The sequence below is a fragment of the Salmo salar genome, chromosome 20 (assembly GCF_965601325.2).
Source record: "Salmo salar chromosome 20, fSalSal1, whole genome shotgun sequence".
NCBI classification, from domain to species: Eukaryota; Metazoa; Chordata; class Actinopteri; order Salmoniformes; family Salmonidae; genus Salmo; species Salmo salar.
The window spans coordinates 57,543,897-57,560,375 of NC_138310.1; the positions used below are offsets into that span (position 1 = coordinate 57,543,897).

Genomic DNA, 16,479 nt, shown 5'->3' on the forward strand with positions numbered 1-16,479 from the left:
TTAGGTGACAATTGAAAAAAAGGGGCGGATCCTTAAGAGGTTTTTAATCATAGCCTCAATTTTGTCCAGCACATTGAATATAGTTGCGGAGAGTCCCTGTAATCCTAGATTCAGATCATTCAGGCGAGAAAAAACATCACCCAGATAGGCCAGTCGTGTGGGAAACTCGTCATCATGAAAGTGGTCAGACAAATGTAAATTATGGTCAGTAAAGAAAACTTTAAGCTTGTCTCTCAATTTAAAAAAATGTGTCAATACTTTGCCCCTTGATAACCAGTGCACTTCTAAGTATGTTGTAAAAGCATTACATGGTCGCTGCCCATATCATTGCATAATGCAGAAAATACACGAGAGTTCAGGGGCCTTGCTTTAACAAAGTTAACCATTTTCATTGTAGTGTCCAAAACATCTTTCAAGCTGTCAGGCATTCCCTTGGCAGCAAGAGCCTCTCAGTGGATGCTGCAGTGTATAGTTTTTTTGGCCTTTTCCTCCAGCATTGTCCCAGCCATATCTGCGGCAGCAGGAAGAATTAAGTTCTCCACAATAGTACTCGGTAGCTCACCATATAAAATGCCCCTTCTTATTAATGGTATCTGTTGCTTTTATACATGTTTTACGACTCGAAAGTCGTCTTAATTTTCGCTCAAAAAACTCCTGTGGTTTATTTTTCAAATTGTCATGTTTCATTTCAAGAGTGAAGGTTTCCAGTGAGAAAGTAACGGTTAATGTGATTGGATGTTAATTATTTGACTAGGCTACCTGTATTTGACATTGTGTTGTTATTTTGCTGAACACTAGATTGTTTGTTTAATTAAATTTTATTATAAGAGGGCCAATTGCTGGGCCAATTGTGCCGTGCCCTAAGGTGAGAAAAAAACCTCACCCAAATATATAGCCCCATTGGAAAATATAAATGTACTGTTCGAAAATGTGAATTAAAAAAAAGTAACGTTTATTTTAATTTTATGTGAATCACATTTTTATTTGGCGTACCTCTGATGGCATTGCGCGTACCCCCACCCCAGTTTGGGAATACTTGTTCTAGAGCATCAAGTAATTAATTTTTATTTATCTAGGCAAGTCAGTTAAGAACAAATTCTTATTTAAAATGATGGCCTACCCCAGCCAATGCTGGGCCAATTGTGCTGTGCCCTATGGGACTCCCAATCACAGCCGGTTGTGGTACAGCCTGGAATCGAACCAGGGTCTGTTAGTGACGCCTCTAGCACTGAAATGCAGTGCCTTAGACCACTGCGCCACTCGGGATCTGTCACGTCCTGACCAGTATAAGGGTTATTTGTTATTGTAGTTTGGTCAGGATGTGGCAGAGGGTATTTTGTTTATGTGGTTCGGGGTGGTGATTTATGTAGTAGGGTGTTTGATTTATTATTTCCGGGTTTTTTGGGGTTATGTTCTAGGTTTGTATTTCTATGTGGTCTCTAGTCTTTTGTATTTCTATGTCTAGTTTATTGGGTTGGACTCTCAATTGGAGGCAGGTGTTTTCTAGTTGCCTCTGATTGAGAGTCCTATATATGGGTATGTGTTTGGTTAAGTGTTTGTGGGAGATTGTTTCTTGTTTTGCCTGTGTGAGCATGACAAGACTCTTTCGTTGTTCGGGAGTGCTTTGTTTTGTTATTTTGGTGTTCTCTTGGCGTTCTCTTGATTTAAAATAAATTAACAAGATGAGCATCCACATTCCTGCTGTGTTTTGGTCCTCTATTCCCGACGACAACCGTTACAGGATCCCTCTTCTGTAATGACAGAAGAGAAGCTGCATGTAGCCTATCCAATTATAGACAAGTTGACTAACAAATAGCCTACCAAATGTAAAAATTATAAGCAGAAAACATGTAAATGAAGTTTAATAGCAAATAAAATGTGCACCCCCTGTCAAACTATCGTTATGCCATCCCTGTCTATTTTCCATTCATCAAATAGCTGGTGTGCTTTTGGATTCTATTATTATTTTAGAGTGGATGAACTTGTGCAGTTATGGAGCTTTTAAAGTAATTTGTTTTACAATCAGACGGACATGGTATGACATATGAAAAGGTAATACATTTTAAATGTGAAAAAACACATACAAAAACATACATTTCCTAACTAGGCCCATCAAAATGTTTCATGGATGTGCAAGAGGTCCCATACCAGCATGAAATGAATAATTGCCATATTCACCCTAGACCACAATGTCACTTTTGTTTTTTTTATCTTGAATGAAATTTGAATTTATTGGCTAACCTTGACATCAATAATTCGTTTTTATCTTTAACCCTACTCTGTAAGTATAGCAAAAACCTTGAGCAACATTTTTTTGCAGCAGTTTGCTTCTCACTCATTTTTAGACAATGTCCGGCCCTTCTAGTGTCCATTTAGAAAGGTTGTGTCTACATGGAGTACAACTACGACTGGAAGTGACTTTTTGTAGCAGGTTATGAGAAGATTTTAGCTAACTCTAACCAATGACCCTGTACTATAGGTATGACAATTACTTTATACTGTTCTAATTAAGTTGGTGACCAGTTTATAATAGCAATAAGGCACTTCGGGGGTTTGTGGTATATGGCCAATATACCACTGCCAAGGGCTGTGTCTTAAGAACAGCCCTAGTCGTGGTATATTGGCCATATACCACACCTCATCTGGCCTTTTTGCTTAATCATAGTAGTCAAAACAAGTTAAATCGACATCCATTGATGGAAAATGATCTGTCGAGTTTAATAAAATGAAATTATATTTTATATTTTCTTGCGATATATTCTGAAACTCTGAATAATCATTATTTTGATGGAAAACCGAATTTTGCATCTTAGCCTACGTAGTTACAAATTACGTCGATATTCCTTCTTTATTCGCTTCATAACGTTATTGAAAAAGGGGTTAATTGGATACATTTGGCAACTCCTCTCTTGCTGCGCCCCAAAAAATGTGGCAGGTTTTGAGACGTCATTGTCTAGAAATGTTAGCTAGACCAGGCAAACCTGGCCAAGGGATACAGGAAGTAAACAAACTAATGCCGGAGCTGTCAAAAAAAAGACAAGACGTTGCCTGCTTCTTGCAAGTGATACAGTTGCTATGACCGCTTGTATAATTTCACTTCTCGTACTTTCAGAAACATACAGCTAGCTACATTGACTAACGTAAATTGAGCTAGGGTAATTTAGCCTAAAGTATTGGAATGCTTGGCTAGTAGCTAACGTTAGTTACTGTAGCAAGCTAACGAAAGGAAAGGCGACCCGACATCCCATCATATCAGTAATATAATAGACCATATGATCAGTTCATTGTAAAGTCAATGTGTCATTACAAAATCGTTAGATGAAGCTAGATGAAACATTTTCACTTTTACATAGTAACTAGCTAGCTTAGTACAGTAGGTAGCTAACGTTAGTATAACGTTAACTAGCTAGCTAGGTCCACACCACTGCTGTTAGCCTGAGCTACTCAGCTAACTTAGCACCAGTAGCTAGCTAGCCAGGCAATAATACAAATTTTTCCTGCAGGTTGCAGGGAAGAAATGAGTTTATCACAGAGAATAAATGAACTAGCTGTCTATTCACATATGTGCTGCCAGCTAAATAATATGAAATTAATCTAACGTTACTTATATATTTAAAAAAATTGACACTGAATATAAAGTCATATGAAGAGCCATGTCTCACACTCAGTCCGAGACTGTTGGCCCAATTCAGTGGACCACGCCGGAGCCAACTGGGCTTTGGAGCTCTTCTGACATGGCTGATTCTCTTCCATTTACTGTTAAACGTATGGCTGCTGTGTGCCTTCACCAGCCTCCTGGTGGTCATGAGGGGCTGGCTGGGATCTCAGGCTGTCCTGGACTCCCAACAGCGCTGTTCACCAGGAGAGGTTCATCACATTGGAAAGGGTCCCTCCTTTGCCTGAGAGTGAGCGGCAGCTAGACCACTATGTACAGACCACAGTGCACAAGATCATCGAAGACTTTGTGTCTTCCTGGTACTGCATAGTGTCCACAGAGTGGGACTTTGAGGTCGAGGTGCAAAGTGCCATGTACTCCATGGCAATGGCTCTGAAGAGTCGGTCAAGAAGAGTGGACCGTAAGGTCCTGACTCAGGGGGTTTTGGACCTGTGTGGCGGCCACCTTCAGAGTTACCTGAGAGCCAAATATGTTATGGCCGAGCTGAAAAAGCAACCAGATGGAGAGAACAGCCTCTGGAAAGCATACTCCCGGGTCTGCACACCTCACCTTGCTGTGAAGAGCTCGGCCATGGAGGTGAACTACACCAGGGCTATTGTTGACCTGCTGCTGCATGTTCTTGTCCCACCGCCTCACCTGGAAACCCGAACGGGAATGTTTGTGCTCGGGGAGCTCATCACGTGCAATGTTCTTCTCCCCTTCTTTACGAAACTATCGGATCCAGACTGGCTGAACCTGTTAATTGCTGCAAGGCCCCTCTGCAGACCTCCTCCCCCATGGTGCCCCTGCCCTCCCTCAGCTTCAAGCCCCTCAGCAGCCCCGAAAGCCCGATCATCATCCAGAACCTCCGCATCCCCGGGACCATCATGGCCAAGGAGCACCGTGGCACCGGCTCGCACCCGTACACTCTCTACACGGTCAAGGTGAGTTATTATTGCAAGGTGACTCTGTTTGTTGTTTGATGTATGGAGAACATTACATGTTTTTGGTTTGAAAAGGCTAGGTTACATATTACATTTACATTTTTACATTTAAGTCATTTAGCAGACGCTCTTATCCAGAGCGACTTACAAATTGGTGCATTCACCTTATGATATCCAGTGGAACAACCACTTTACAATAGTGCATCTAAATCTTTTAAGGGGGGGGGGGGTTAGAAGGATTACTTTATCCTATCCTAGGTATTCCTTAAAGAGGTGGGGTTTCAGGTGTCTCCGGAAGGTGGTGATTGACTCCGCTGTCCTGGCGTCGTGAGGGAGCTTGTTCCACCATTGGGGTGCCAGAGCAGCGAACAGTTTTGACTGGGCTGAGCGGGAACTGTGCTTCCTCAGAGGTAGGGGGGCCAGCAGGCCAGAGGTGGATGAACGCAGTGCCCTTGTTTGGGTGTAGGGCCTGATCAGAGCCTGAAGGTATGGAGGTGCCGTTCCCTTCACAGCTCCGTAGGCAATCACCATGGTCTTGTAGCGGATGCGAGCTTCAACTGGAAGCCAGTGGAGAGAGCGGAGGAGCGGGGTGACGTGAGAGAACTTGGGAAGGTTGAACACCAGACGGGCTGCGGCGTTCTGGATGAGTTGTAGGGGTTTAATGGCACAGGCAGGGAGCCCAGCCAACAGCGAGTTGCAGTAATCCAGACGGGAGATGACAAGTGCCTGGATTAGGACCTGCGCCGCTTCCTGTGTGAGGCAGGGTCGTACTCTGCGAATGTTGTAGAGCATGAACCTACAGGATCGGGTCACCGCCTTGATGTTAGTGGAGAACGACAGGGTGTTGTCCAGGATCACGCCAAGGTTCTTAGCACTCTGGGAGGAGGACACAAGGGAGTTGTCAACCGTGATATATGTATCTTATGTATGTATCTTATATATGTATCTTACATATGTATCTTCATATAGGCTACTGAAACACAACTTGTTCTGATCATTGATGAGATGTGTTGGTCTTTAGGCCAGAACACTAAGTAGAGGAAAGAAAAAGTGGAAATTGAACTTTAGAGATTATTTTAGTCTATATGAATCTAGTTTAGTTTGTGTTAATACATATGTCTTTCAGTATGAAACAGCAATGGACTCTGATAACCCAGGGTCTATCCAGCCAGTTGCCAATCACATGGTCAACCGGCGATATAGTGAGGAGAAATCAGACTGGAGAAATCAGACTGGGTGTCTTTCTTACAGCTTCTAACTGATTTTACTAACATATTTCCAGACTTGTCATACGGAAACATGGATGGGACAAAGTTGATAATCACAGTGATTGTAGAGGGTGCAACAGGTCAGTACCTCAGGAGTAAATGTCAGTTGGCTTTTCATAGCCGAGCACTCAGAGGTTGAGACACCAGGTGTGGGAGAGAGAGTGAGTCGAAAACAGCAGGTCTAGGACAAGGTAGCACGTCCGGTGAAACCGGTCAGGGTTCCATATCTGCAGGCAGAACAGTTGAAACTGGTGCAGCAGCACGACCAGGTGGAACGGGGGCATCCAGGAGTCATCAGGCCAGGTAGTCCTGAGTAATGATCCTAGGGCTCAGGTCCTCCGGGAGAGGAGAGAAAGAGAGAGAAAATTAGAGGGAGCATACTTATAATTCACACAGGACACCAGATAAAACAGGAGAATTACACCAGATATAACAGACTGACCCTAGCCCCCGGCACATAGACTATTGCAGCATAGATACTGGAGGCTGAGACAGGGGTGGTTTGGGGGACACTGTGGCCCAGTCTGACGATACCCCCGGACAGGGCCAACCAGGCAGGATATAACCCCACCCACTTTGCCAAAGCACAGACCCCACACCACTAGAGGGATATCAACAGACCACAAAGTTACTACCCAGAGATAAGGCTGAGTATAACCCACGAAGATCTCTTCCAACGCACAGGAAGATCACGTCTGTGACTCAACCCACTCAAGTGACACACCTCTCCTAAGGACGGCATGGAAGTGCACTAGTAAACCAGCCCCCGTAATAGGGTCAGAGGCAGAGAATCCCAGTGGAGAGAGGGGAGCCGGCCAGGCAGAGACAGCATACCAGACTGTTATATGAAGGGAGGGCCAGACATTCAAATGACCATTTCCTATTTTACTGGCCACATTCTGTTTGGTGGCTGTGTGTAAGCCTATAATTTCGCAATCAAAGAATGAGGCTTGGAAAAGCTATTTCTGGAACTTGACAGTAAAGCTGACATTTTAGTGATGCCATTTCATCAAGAATATGCATTACGAAGTTGAGCCAGCACTTGCTCAAGGATTCTGGGGTTGAGTTGGTAGACTAAAGGCGTCCGCATACATAAGTTCCGTTTGCTCCCAGCAGAGCTCGGCTAGGCCAAGTGAACGTCTGCTCGCATACTCTGTTAAAATTCCTTTGCTTGAAAAACTAGAACGTAAACGGCCAATATTACTTTTTTATCCCCTTTGAGACGCCGTAACAACAACATAGCCAGTACACTTCCTCAAAATAGTCAAAATGAATCTAAAATAACTCAATCTGTAGTTAATTTGGATGTTTTTGGAGTGGAGGTCTTAGTCATGCAATTTGACATCTAGGTAAGATGTTTGAATGCAGTATTTCTCAAATGAAAAGATGTGCATGAAAAGTAGTCGTCTGTCTTTGAATGACAACACTTCATTGAAGAATCCCTACTGTTGACCAATCACCAACAAAGGGGCGTATACTTGGGCTCCCGAACTTCGACAAGCCTCAAGAAAACATTTTGTGTGCTCAAACAGTCCCAAAACTCCTGCCGATCACCAAACGAACCAAAACGTCGCAAAATGTTGTCATAATATATGCACAAACTGTTTCGACTGGGAAGCATGCGTTAAAGCTTTAGAGATGGAATTGATCGTTTGCAACATAAACTGACGAAGCAGATGCTGCTTTACCAAGGCGTTAATCCAAAAGTAATCAGATTACATTACTCATTTTGACTATTTCAATGGATTATTTTACTAATTACTTTAATTGTCATGTAATCTGAAATTACATTTCAAGTAAACCGTAATTACATTTTAAGTAATTAGTCCAAACCTGAATATATAGACCTTCTCTTTCCATGACATAGACTGACCAGGTGAATCCAGGTGAAAGCTGGGATCTCTTATTAATGTCACTCATTAAATCCACTTCAGTCAGTGTAGATGAAGGGGAGGAGACGGGTTTAAGAAGGATTTGTAAGCCTTGAGACAAATGAGACATGGATTGTGTATGTGATCCATCCAGAGGGTGCCTTTTGAATGAAGTATGGTAGTAGGTGCCAGGGCGCACCGGTTTGAGTGTGTTAAGAACTGCAATGCTGCTGGGCTTTGTGGGAAGCATTGGAGTCAACATGGGCCAGCATCCCTGTGGAGCAATTTCCACACCTTGTAGAGTCCATGCACCGACGATATGAGGCTGTTCTGAGGGCAAAATGGAAGGTGTTCCTCATGTTTTGTACACTCAGAATATATATATATATAACTGAGCAAGAGGACAAGTACATTAGAGTGTCTAGTTTGAGAAACACAAGTCCTCAACTGGCAGCTTCATTAAATAGTACCTGCAAAAAACAGTCTCAACGTCAACAGTGAAGAGGCGACTTCGGGATGCTGGCCTTTTAGGCAGAGTAACTCTGTCCAGTGTCTGTGCTCTTTTGCCCATCTTAATCTTTTCTTTTTATTGGCCAGTCTGTGATATGGCTTTTGCTTCGCAACTCTGCCTAGAAGGCCAGCATCCCGGAGTCGCCTCTTCACTGTTTCTTTCAAAAACAAGGACATTTCTAAGTGACCTCAAACTTTTGAAACTAGTGTGAAACTATATATACAGTTGAAGTCGGAAATTTACATACACCTTAGCCAAATACATTTAAACTACGTTTTTCACAATTCCTGACATTTAATCCTAGTAATCATTCCCTGTCTTAGGTCAGTAAGGATCACCACTTTAATTTAAGAATGTGAAATGTCAGAATAATAGTAGAGAGAATGATTTATTTCAGATTTTATTTCTTTCATCACATTCCCAGTGGGTCAGAAGTTTACATACACTCAATTCGTTTTTGGTAGCATTGTCTTTAAATTGTTTAACTTGGGTCAAATGTTTCAGGTAGCATTCTACAAGCTTCCCACAATAAGTTGGGTGAATTTTGGCCCATTCCTCCTGACAGAGCTGGTGTAACTGAGTCAGGTTTGTAGGCCTCCTTGCTCACACATGCTTTTTTTAGTTCTGCCCAAACATTTTCTATAGGATTGAGGTCAGGGTTTTGTGATAGCCACTCCATTACCTTGACTTTGTTGTCCTTAAGCCATTTTGCCACAACTTTGGAAGTATGCCTGGGGTCAATGTCCATTTGGAAGACCCATTTGCAACCAAGCTTTAACTTCCTGACTGATGTCTTGAGATGTTGCTTCAATATAGCCACATCATTTTCCTTCCTCATGACGCCATCTATTTTGTGAAGTGCACCAGTCCCTCCTGCAGCAAAGCACCCCCACAACATGATGCTGCCACCCCCGTGCTTCACGGTTGGGATGGTGTTCTTCAGCTTGCAAGCCTCCCCCTTTTTCCTCCAAACAAAACGATGGTCATTATGGCCAAACAGTTATATTTTTGTTTCATCAGACCAGAGGACATTTCTACAAAAAGTACGATATTTGTCCCCATGTGCATTTGCAAACCGTAGTCTGTCTTTTTTATGGCGGTTTTGGAGCAGTGACTTCTTACTTGCTGAGCAGCCTTTCAGGTTATGTCGATATAGGACTTACTTTTTTACTGTGGATATAGATACTTTTGTACCTGTTTCCTCCAGCATCTTCACAGGGTCCTTTGCTGTTGTTCTGGGATTGAGTCGCACCAAAGTCCGTTCATCTCTAGGAGACAGAACGCATCTCCTTCCTGAGCGATATGACGGCTGCGTGGTCCCATGGTGTTTATAATTGCGTACTATTGTTTGTACAGATGAACGTGGTACCTTCAGGCATTTGGAAATTGCTCCCAAGGATGAACCAGACTTGTGGAGGTCTACAATTTATTTTCTGAGGTTTTGGCTGATTTCTTTTGATTTTCTCATGATGTCAAGCATAGAGGCACTGAGTTTGAAGGTAGGCCTTGAAATACATCCACAGGTACACCTCCAATTGACTCAAATTATTTCAATTAGCCTATCAGAAGCTTCTAAAGCCATGACATAGTTTTCTGGAATTCTCCAAGCTGTTTAAAGGCACAGTCAACTTAGTGTATGTACTTCTGACCCATTGGAATTGTGATACAGTGAATTATAAGTGAAATAATCTGTCAAATAATTGTTGGAAAATGTACTTGTGTCATGCACAAAGTAGATGTTCTAACTGAATTGCTAAGACTATAGTTTGTTAACAAGAAATTTGTGGAGTGCTTGAAAAACCTAAGTGTATGTAAACTTCCGACTTTACCTGTATACACACGCACAGTACCAGTCAAAAGTTTGGACACAGCATACTCATTTTTCGTTATTTTTTTTATTTGACTCTTTTCTACATTGTAGAATAATAGTGAAGACATCAAAACTATGAAATAACACATATGGAATCGTGTAGTAAGCAAAAAAGTGTTAAACTTTTATTTAATGATGAAATGCACATGACATTTATGTGAAGTGGGTTGTGAAATGCATTGTTATAGAAATAAAGTTCGATTCGATTCAAACGATTGTCTTACCTGCTTTAGTGTCTGTTTTCAGGTCCTAGCTAAGGTTCTCCAGTAAAATCACCCCAGTCCTTAATGTCTCTGACATGAGACCTAAAGTGCTATTCTGCTTTGATGAGGGGAGCACAGTAAGTACTGTGCTTTGCTGTGGTCTCTTGACTACAGTGATGTCTGTCGCATGAAATTCTGTTGTCAGTATTTTTACTCCTTAAACCCATGAATGTTTATGTCATGCTTCTCTTTTTGCAGGGGTTTAACGGCCTATTGGTAGCTGGCCTAGAGGCCTTCATCAAGGAGCAGGAACTTGCGGTGATGCAGAGGCTGAGAGGGAAGGCAGTCCAGGCCTCAGAGGAGATGTGGGAGGCTGTGGGTGCCCACAGAATAATCTACCAGGTGCATCCATTCAAGATTCTGGTAAGGACTGTGCAAGGAATGTGGATTTTTTTAGCAGTGGTGGATGGGTAAACTTACATGATGACACCTCTCACAATATTGTTCATTGGCCCATCAGTTCAAAATAGGAACTAAGTTCTTACATCAATCTTGGCTCGTGATAGTGGATGTTTGCGTCATGACTGCTTCCTGTTCTTCCCGGCAGTGTCTGTCTGTGTGTCATTTATTGTGAAATGCTGTTTTTTACTGTACTTTTTCATAAAAACAGGATTTGCTACTTTTCTTACTTAGTTTAAGTTCAGTTACTGGCCCTGTCTATGAATGTGCAGTGTTTTGGAATGTGAACAGCACAGAAGGTTAAGGTCCTCTAACTTGTAAGATCTTGTAAGATATTGTATGTCTCCAATCCAGTGAATGGCCTTAGCAAAAATGGGTGATCCCATTGACTTCATATGGAAACAATCTCCCAAGACTTGACATTGGAATGAGTATGACCCTTTTAATTGAATCCAAATTGCTGGGGCTTCCATGTTTAAAGTCTGCTCATTGTCTTGTCTGAAGGAGACGTGTTTCAGATGTGGGCCAGACTTTCATGGTGAGCCGTCTGGCTCCCTCTCGCTGACCAGACAGGTCTGAAACATCCTGTTCCAGATCTCTCCTGAACATTTCAATGGTGAAAGGTAAACAACCTGAATGCTGTGACCAGCATACTCCTGAAGTACTATAATGTCACCACTAGAGGGAAGTCTTGGCAAACATTTGTTGGGGGTATTTAAAATAGAAATTCCTTTATTGTCTATGCTGAGAAATCTGTCCAGGAGCAAGAGGTTACAGGTTGTGTCAATGTTTGACATTGTGCGGATCATAGGTTTTTCTTTTTTGACAGATTCCCTCTGACAAATGTTTGTCAATAATGTTGAAGACATACAGTAGATATCTAACACTTACATGAGGCTTTATTGTTTTGACCTTGTAAAGAATTTGCACCTGAGCGATGTTGTGTACTTGGCTGTAAGGAACGTCTGGTCAGTAGTTGATGTCAGAGCATGTGAGCGGAGTTGAGCGGTCGGAATTCCCACTCATCGCTCACTGTGAAAACCGCTCCTCGCTTCACAGGAAGAAAAACTGCCGCTCCAAATTCGCTCCATTCATTAAAATCACAATTGAAACAACACCCATCTATTTCTGTGACTACCTGGACATATCATTTGGTTGTGAAGTATTGAAACCAAACCATCAGATTTGAATGAACAACAATACAAGGTGACAGTAAAAAGCACTCATAATTTTAAATAGGCTACGTGTTGTATTAAACAGCAACACTAAGTAGGTCAGAAGCCAGACATGTAACCAAAGAAGGAACCAAAATGTATTATTACGACTGTATTATTATTATTAGCCTATTATTTCAAGGCTATAGCCTACAAAGAAATACATGGTGAAGCATTGGCGAGTGCAACACACTAGGCTGGCATGAACATTAAGCGCTCAGCATTTAAACAACATTTTAGTGTATTTATCTATAAATTGCGCATATAGGCTGTGAAATGAAAAATGCCTTATTAGGCCTTTGAATTCACTTTTAGAAACACTAGTTTGGCCAGAGTCTTTGGCTGATGCGATGGTGCCTGGTGAGCAGGCCAGCAGCGGAGAATACCCTCTCCGTGCTTACAGAGCCACTGGGGATGCTAAACACCCTTCGGGCCACTCTTGACAGGCTGGGCAGAGATGCAGAGTTGACATTTAAAAAAAAAAAAGTATACTCTAGGTAGGCCTAAAGGTTTTTAGGCAAAATAACCCCATCAAAACTGAAAGCTCCTTGGAAGAGGTAATATGTCAGCAGGCCTATTGGGCCAAAATCAATGATAGCCTATTGAATAGATAATTGAACGAAAAGGAACAAACTTGAAAAGAGATATGATTTTTTTGTTTAAATACACTACCGTTCAAAGGTTTGGGCTCACTTATTAAAGAAAAACACATTTTTTGTCCATTAAAATAACATCAAATTGATCAGAAATACAGTGTAGACATTGTTTATTTGTTATTTTTAATTTTTTCGTATTTTTTGTATTTATTTTTCACCCCTTTTTTCTCCCCAATTTCGTGGTATCTAATTGGTAGTAGTTACAGTCTTGTCTCATCGCTGCAACTCCTGTACGGACTCGGGAGAGGCGAAGATCGAGAGCCACGCGTCCTCCGAAACACAACCCAACCAAGCCCTACTGCTTCTTGACACAATGCCCATCCAACACGGAAGCCAGCCTCACCAATGTGTCGGAGGAAACACCATACACCTGGCAACTGTGTCAGCGTGCACTGTGCCCGGCCCGCCACAGGAGTCGCTAGTGAGCGATGAGACAAGGATATCCCTGCCGGCCAAACCCTCCCTAACCCAGATGAAGCTGGGCAAATTGTGCGCCGCCCCATGGGCCTCCCGGTCGCGTCCCTCGGGAGGCCAGGGTAGACATTGTTAATGTTGTAAATGACTATTGTAGCTGGAAACCATTTTTTTATGGAATATCTACATAGGCGTACAGAGGCCCATTATCAGCAACCATCACTCCTGTGTTCCAATGGCACGTTGTGCTAGCTAATCCAAGTTTAGAATTTTAAAAGGATAATTGATCATTAGAAAACCCTTTTGCAATTATGTTAGCACAGCTGAAAACTGTTGTTCTGTTTAAAGAAGCAATAAAACTGGCCTTTAGACTAGTTGAGTATCTGGAGCATCATCATGGGTTCGATTACAGGCTCAAAATGGCCAGAAACAAAGATCTTTCTTCTGAAACTCATCAGTCTATTCTTGTTCTGAGAAATGAAGGCTATTCCATGCGAGAAATTGCCAAGGAACTGAAGATCTCGAACAACGCTGTGTACTACTCCCTTCACAGAACTGCGCAAACTGGCTCTAACCAGAATAGAAAGAGTGGGAGGCCCCGGTGCAAAACTGAGCAAGAGGACAAGTACATTAGAATGTCTAGTTTGAGAAACAGACGCCTCACAAGTCCTCAACTGGCAGCTTCATTCACTAGTACCCGCAAAACACCAGTCTCAACGTCAACAGTGAAGAGGCAACTCCGGGATGCAGGCCTTCTAGGCAGAGTTGCAAAGAAAAAGCCATATCTCAGACTGGCCAATAAAAATAAAAGATTAAGATGGGCAAAAGAACACAGACACTGGACAGAGGAAGATTGGAATAGCCTGGTTCCTCTCTAGGTTTCTTCCTAGGTTTTGGCCTTTCTAGGTAGTTTTTCCTAGCCACCGTGCTTCTACACCTGCATTGCTTGCTGTTTGGGGTTTTAGGCTGGGTTTTTCTGTACAGCACTTTGAAATATCAGCTGATGTAAGAAGGGCTATATAAATAAATTTGATTTGATTTGAAACAAGTGTTATGGACAGACTAATCTAAGTTTGAGATGTTCGGATCACAAAGAAGAACATTCGTGAGACGCAGAAACAATGAAAAGATGCTGGAGGAGTGCTTGACGCCATCTGTCAAGTATGGTGGAGGCAATGTGATGGTCTTGGGGTGCTTTGGTGGTGGTAAAGTGGGAGATTTGTACAGGGTAAAAGGGATCTTGATGAAGGAAGGCTATCACTCCATTTTGCAACGCCATGCCATACCCTGTGGACGGCGCTTAATTGGAACCAATTTCCTCTTACAACAGGACAATGACCCAAAGCACAGCTCCAAACTATTCAAGAACTATTTAGGGAAGAAGCAGTCAGCTGGTATTCTGTCTATAATGGAGTGGCCAGCACAGTCACCGAATCTCAACCCTATTGAGCTGTTGTGGGAGCAGCTTGACCGTATGGTATGTAAGAAGTGCATCAAGCCAATCCAGTTTGTGGGAGGTGCTTCAGGAAGCATGGGGTGAAATCTCTTCAGATTACCTCAACAAATTGACAACTAGAATGCCAAAGATCTGCAAGGCTGTAATTGCTGCAAATGGAGGATTCTTTGACGAAAGCAAAGTTTGAAGGACACAATAATTTCAATTAAAAATCATTATTTATAACCTTGTCAACATCTTGACTATATTTCCTATTCGTTTTGCAACTTATTTCATGTATGTTTTCATGGAAAACAAGGACATTTCTAAGTGACCCTAAACTTTTGAACGGTAGTGTGTACTTTGCTACAATGACACACTTAGCTAGCTACCCACCTCATTCCTTTCTGTTAGCATGTGCACATAGTAAGTACATCATCATGCTCTCGGGATACGTGTCTTTTCAGTTGTGGACACTACATCACCGCACGGCCTCTCTTGCTCTTGCTCTTGGTCCTCCTGATCTTTGTAAGTCACATTGATTTAGCACCTGTGTGTTTTATCAGTATCTTTATGAAAATATTTAGTGAACTCAATGACAGTAGCTAAAGTGAGCTCTACTGGGTATGCTCCACGCCTCGCTCCACTCCAGCTCCGCTCCGCTTACATTCTCTGGTTGGTGCACATATGGGACAGGTATGTTGGCTCTTCGGAGGGTAATCGTTATTTTGGCGGTCAAGTAGCCTGTTACTGTGCATGCTTCGATGTGTGTCACAGTCATTTATTTGACAGAGTAGTCTCAAGCAGGGGGAGATTTTTCTCCAATTCTTCAATGACCTTTTGCCTCTCCCCACTGTCCGAGTCCGACATGCTCTCACTCAGGGCTCTCACACACACACACACACACACACACACACACACACACACACACACACACACACACACACACACACACACACACACACACACTCACACACACACACACACACACACACACACACACACACACACACACACACACACACACACACACACACACACACACACACACACACACACACACACACACACACGTGTGGGAACACGCAGTTATAAACGTGTCTGTCATGGTCCCTTCAAATGGCTTCACAATACCATCTGTCAGGAGCTCGTGTTGTAAAATACGGTTATTCCTTTTGGTCTGAGCCAGATGTTTTCTTCACATTTCGCAGAATCCTATTATTTATTTCACATTGCAAGTTTACAGTGATTTGGAAGAAAAGTAAATATTTTATATTTAATCACTTTGGAAATCAATTTTTTCCAAGTTTCCTCAACCTGCTGCTTTATAACTGTCCACTGTGCCTCTGTACCTACAGTAGGCCTATGTTATGCGATTAGTTGCTTCTGTTTCCATTTTTTGGGGGGTGAAACTGATTTTGAAACAGTATGTTCTTCTCTGCTGTGATCAATAGGCCTACCAAGGTATCCTAAAACTTGATAGACCTAATGATAGTAACTTGATAATGCATTTAATCTGTATTGACATTTATTTCTGGAGTCAGTGGATATTAGAAGCAGTTTCGAGAACTTTTCCAGCATTCACTAAGCGTCTCAGAGTAGGAGAGCTGATCTAGGGTCAGATCCGACCAGCCTATATAAAGTGCATTTGGAAAGTATTCAGACCCCTTGACTTTTTCCACATTTTGTTATGTTAAAGCCTTATTCTAAAATGTATTAAATCATTTTCCCCCCTCATCAATCCACACACAATACCCCATTATGACAAAGCAAAAACAGGTTTTTAGAAATGTTTACAAAGTTATTAAAAATAAAAAACTGAAATATTATATTTACATAAGTATTCAGACCCTTTACTCAGTACTTTGTTGAAGCACCTTTCGCAGCGATTACAGCCTCGAGTCTTCTTGGGTATGACGCTATAAGCTTGGCACACCTGTATTTGGGGAGTTTCTCTCATTCTTCTCTGCAGATCCTCT

The 16,479-nt window shown here is 42.3% G+C and overlaps 1 pseudogene across 1 annotated transcript in view; it reads left to right on the top strand.

Moving 5' to 3' along the window:
- The first annotated feature begins 3,582 nt into the window (after positions 1-3,582).
- LOC106580928 (sorting nexin-19 pseudogene) overlaps positions 3,583-16,479 on the top strand; it is a 38,047-nt pseudogene continuing 25,150 nt past the window's right edge. The window contains exons 1-2 of the transcript XR_014381893.1: positions 3,583-4,599; positions 10,581-10,745. The product of XR_014381893.1 is annotated as a sorting nexin-19 pseudogene (transcript). The remainder of the gene's footprint in view (positions 4,600-10,580; positions 10,746-16,479) is intronic.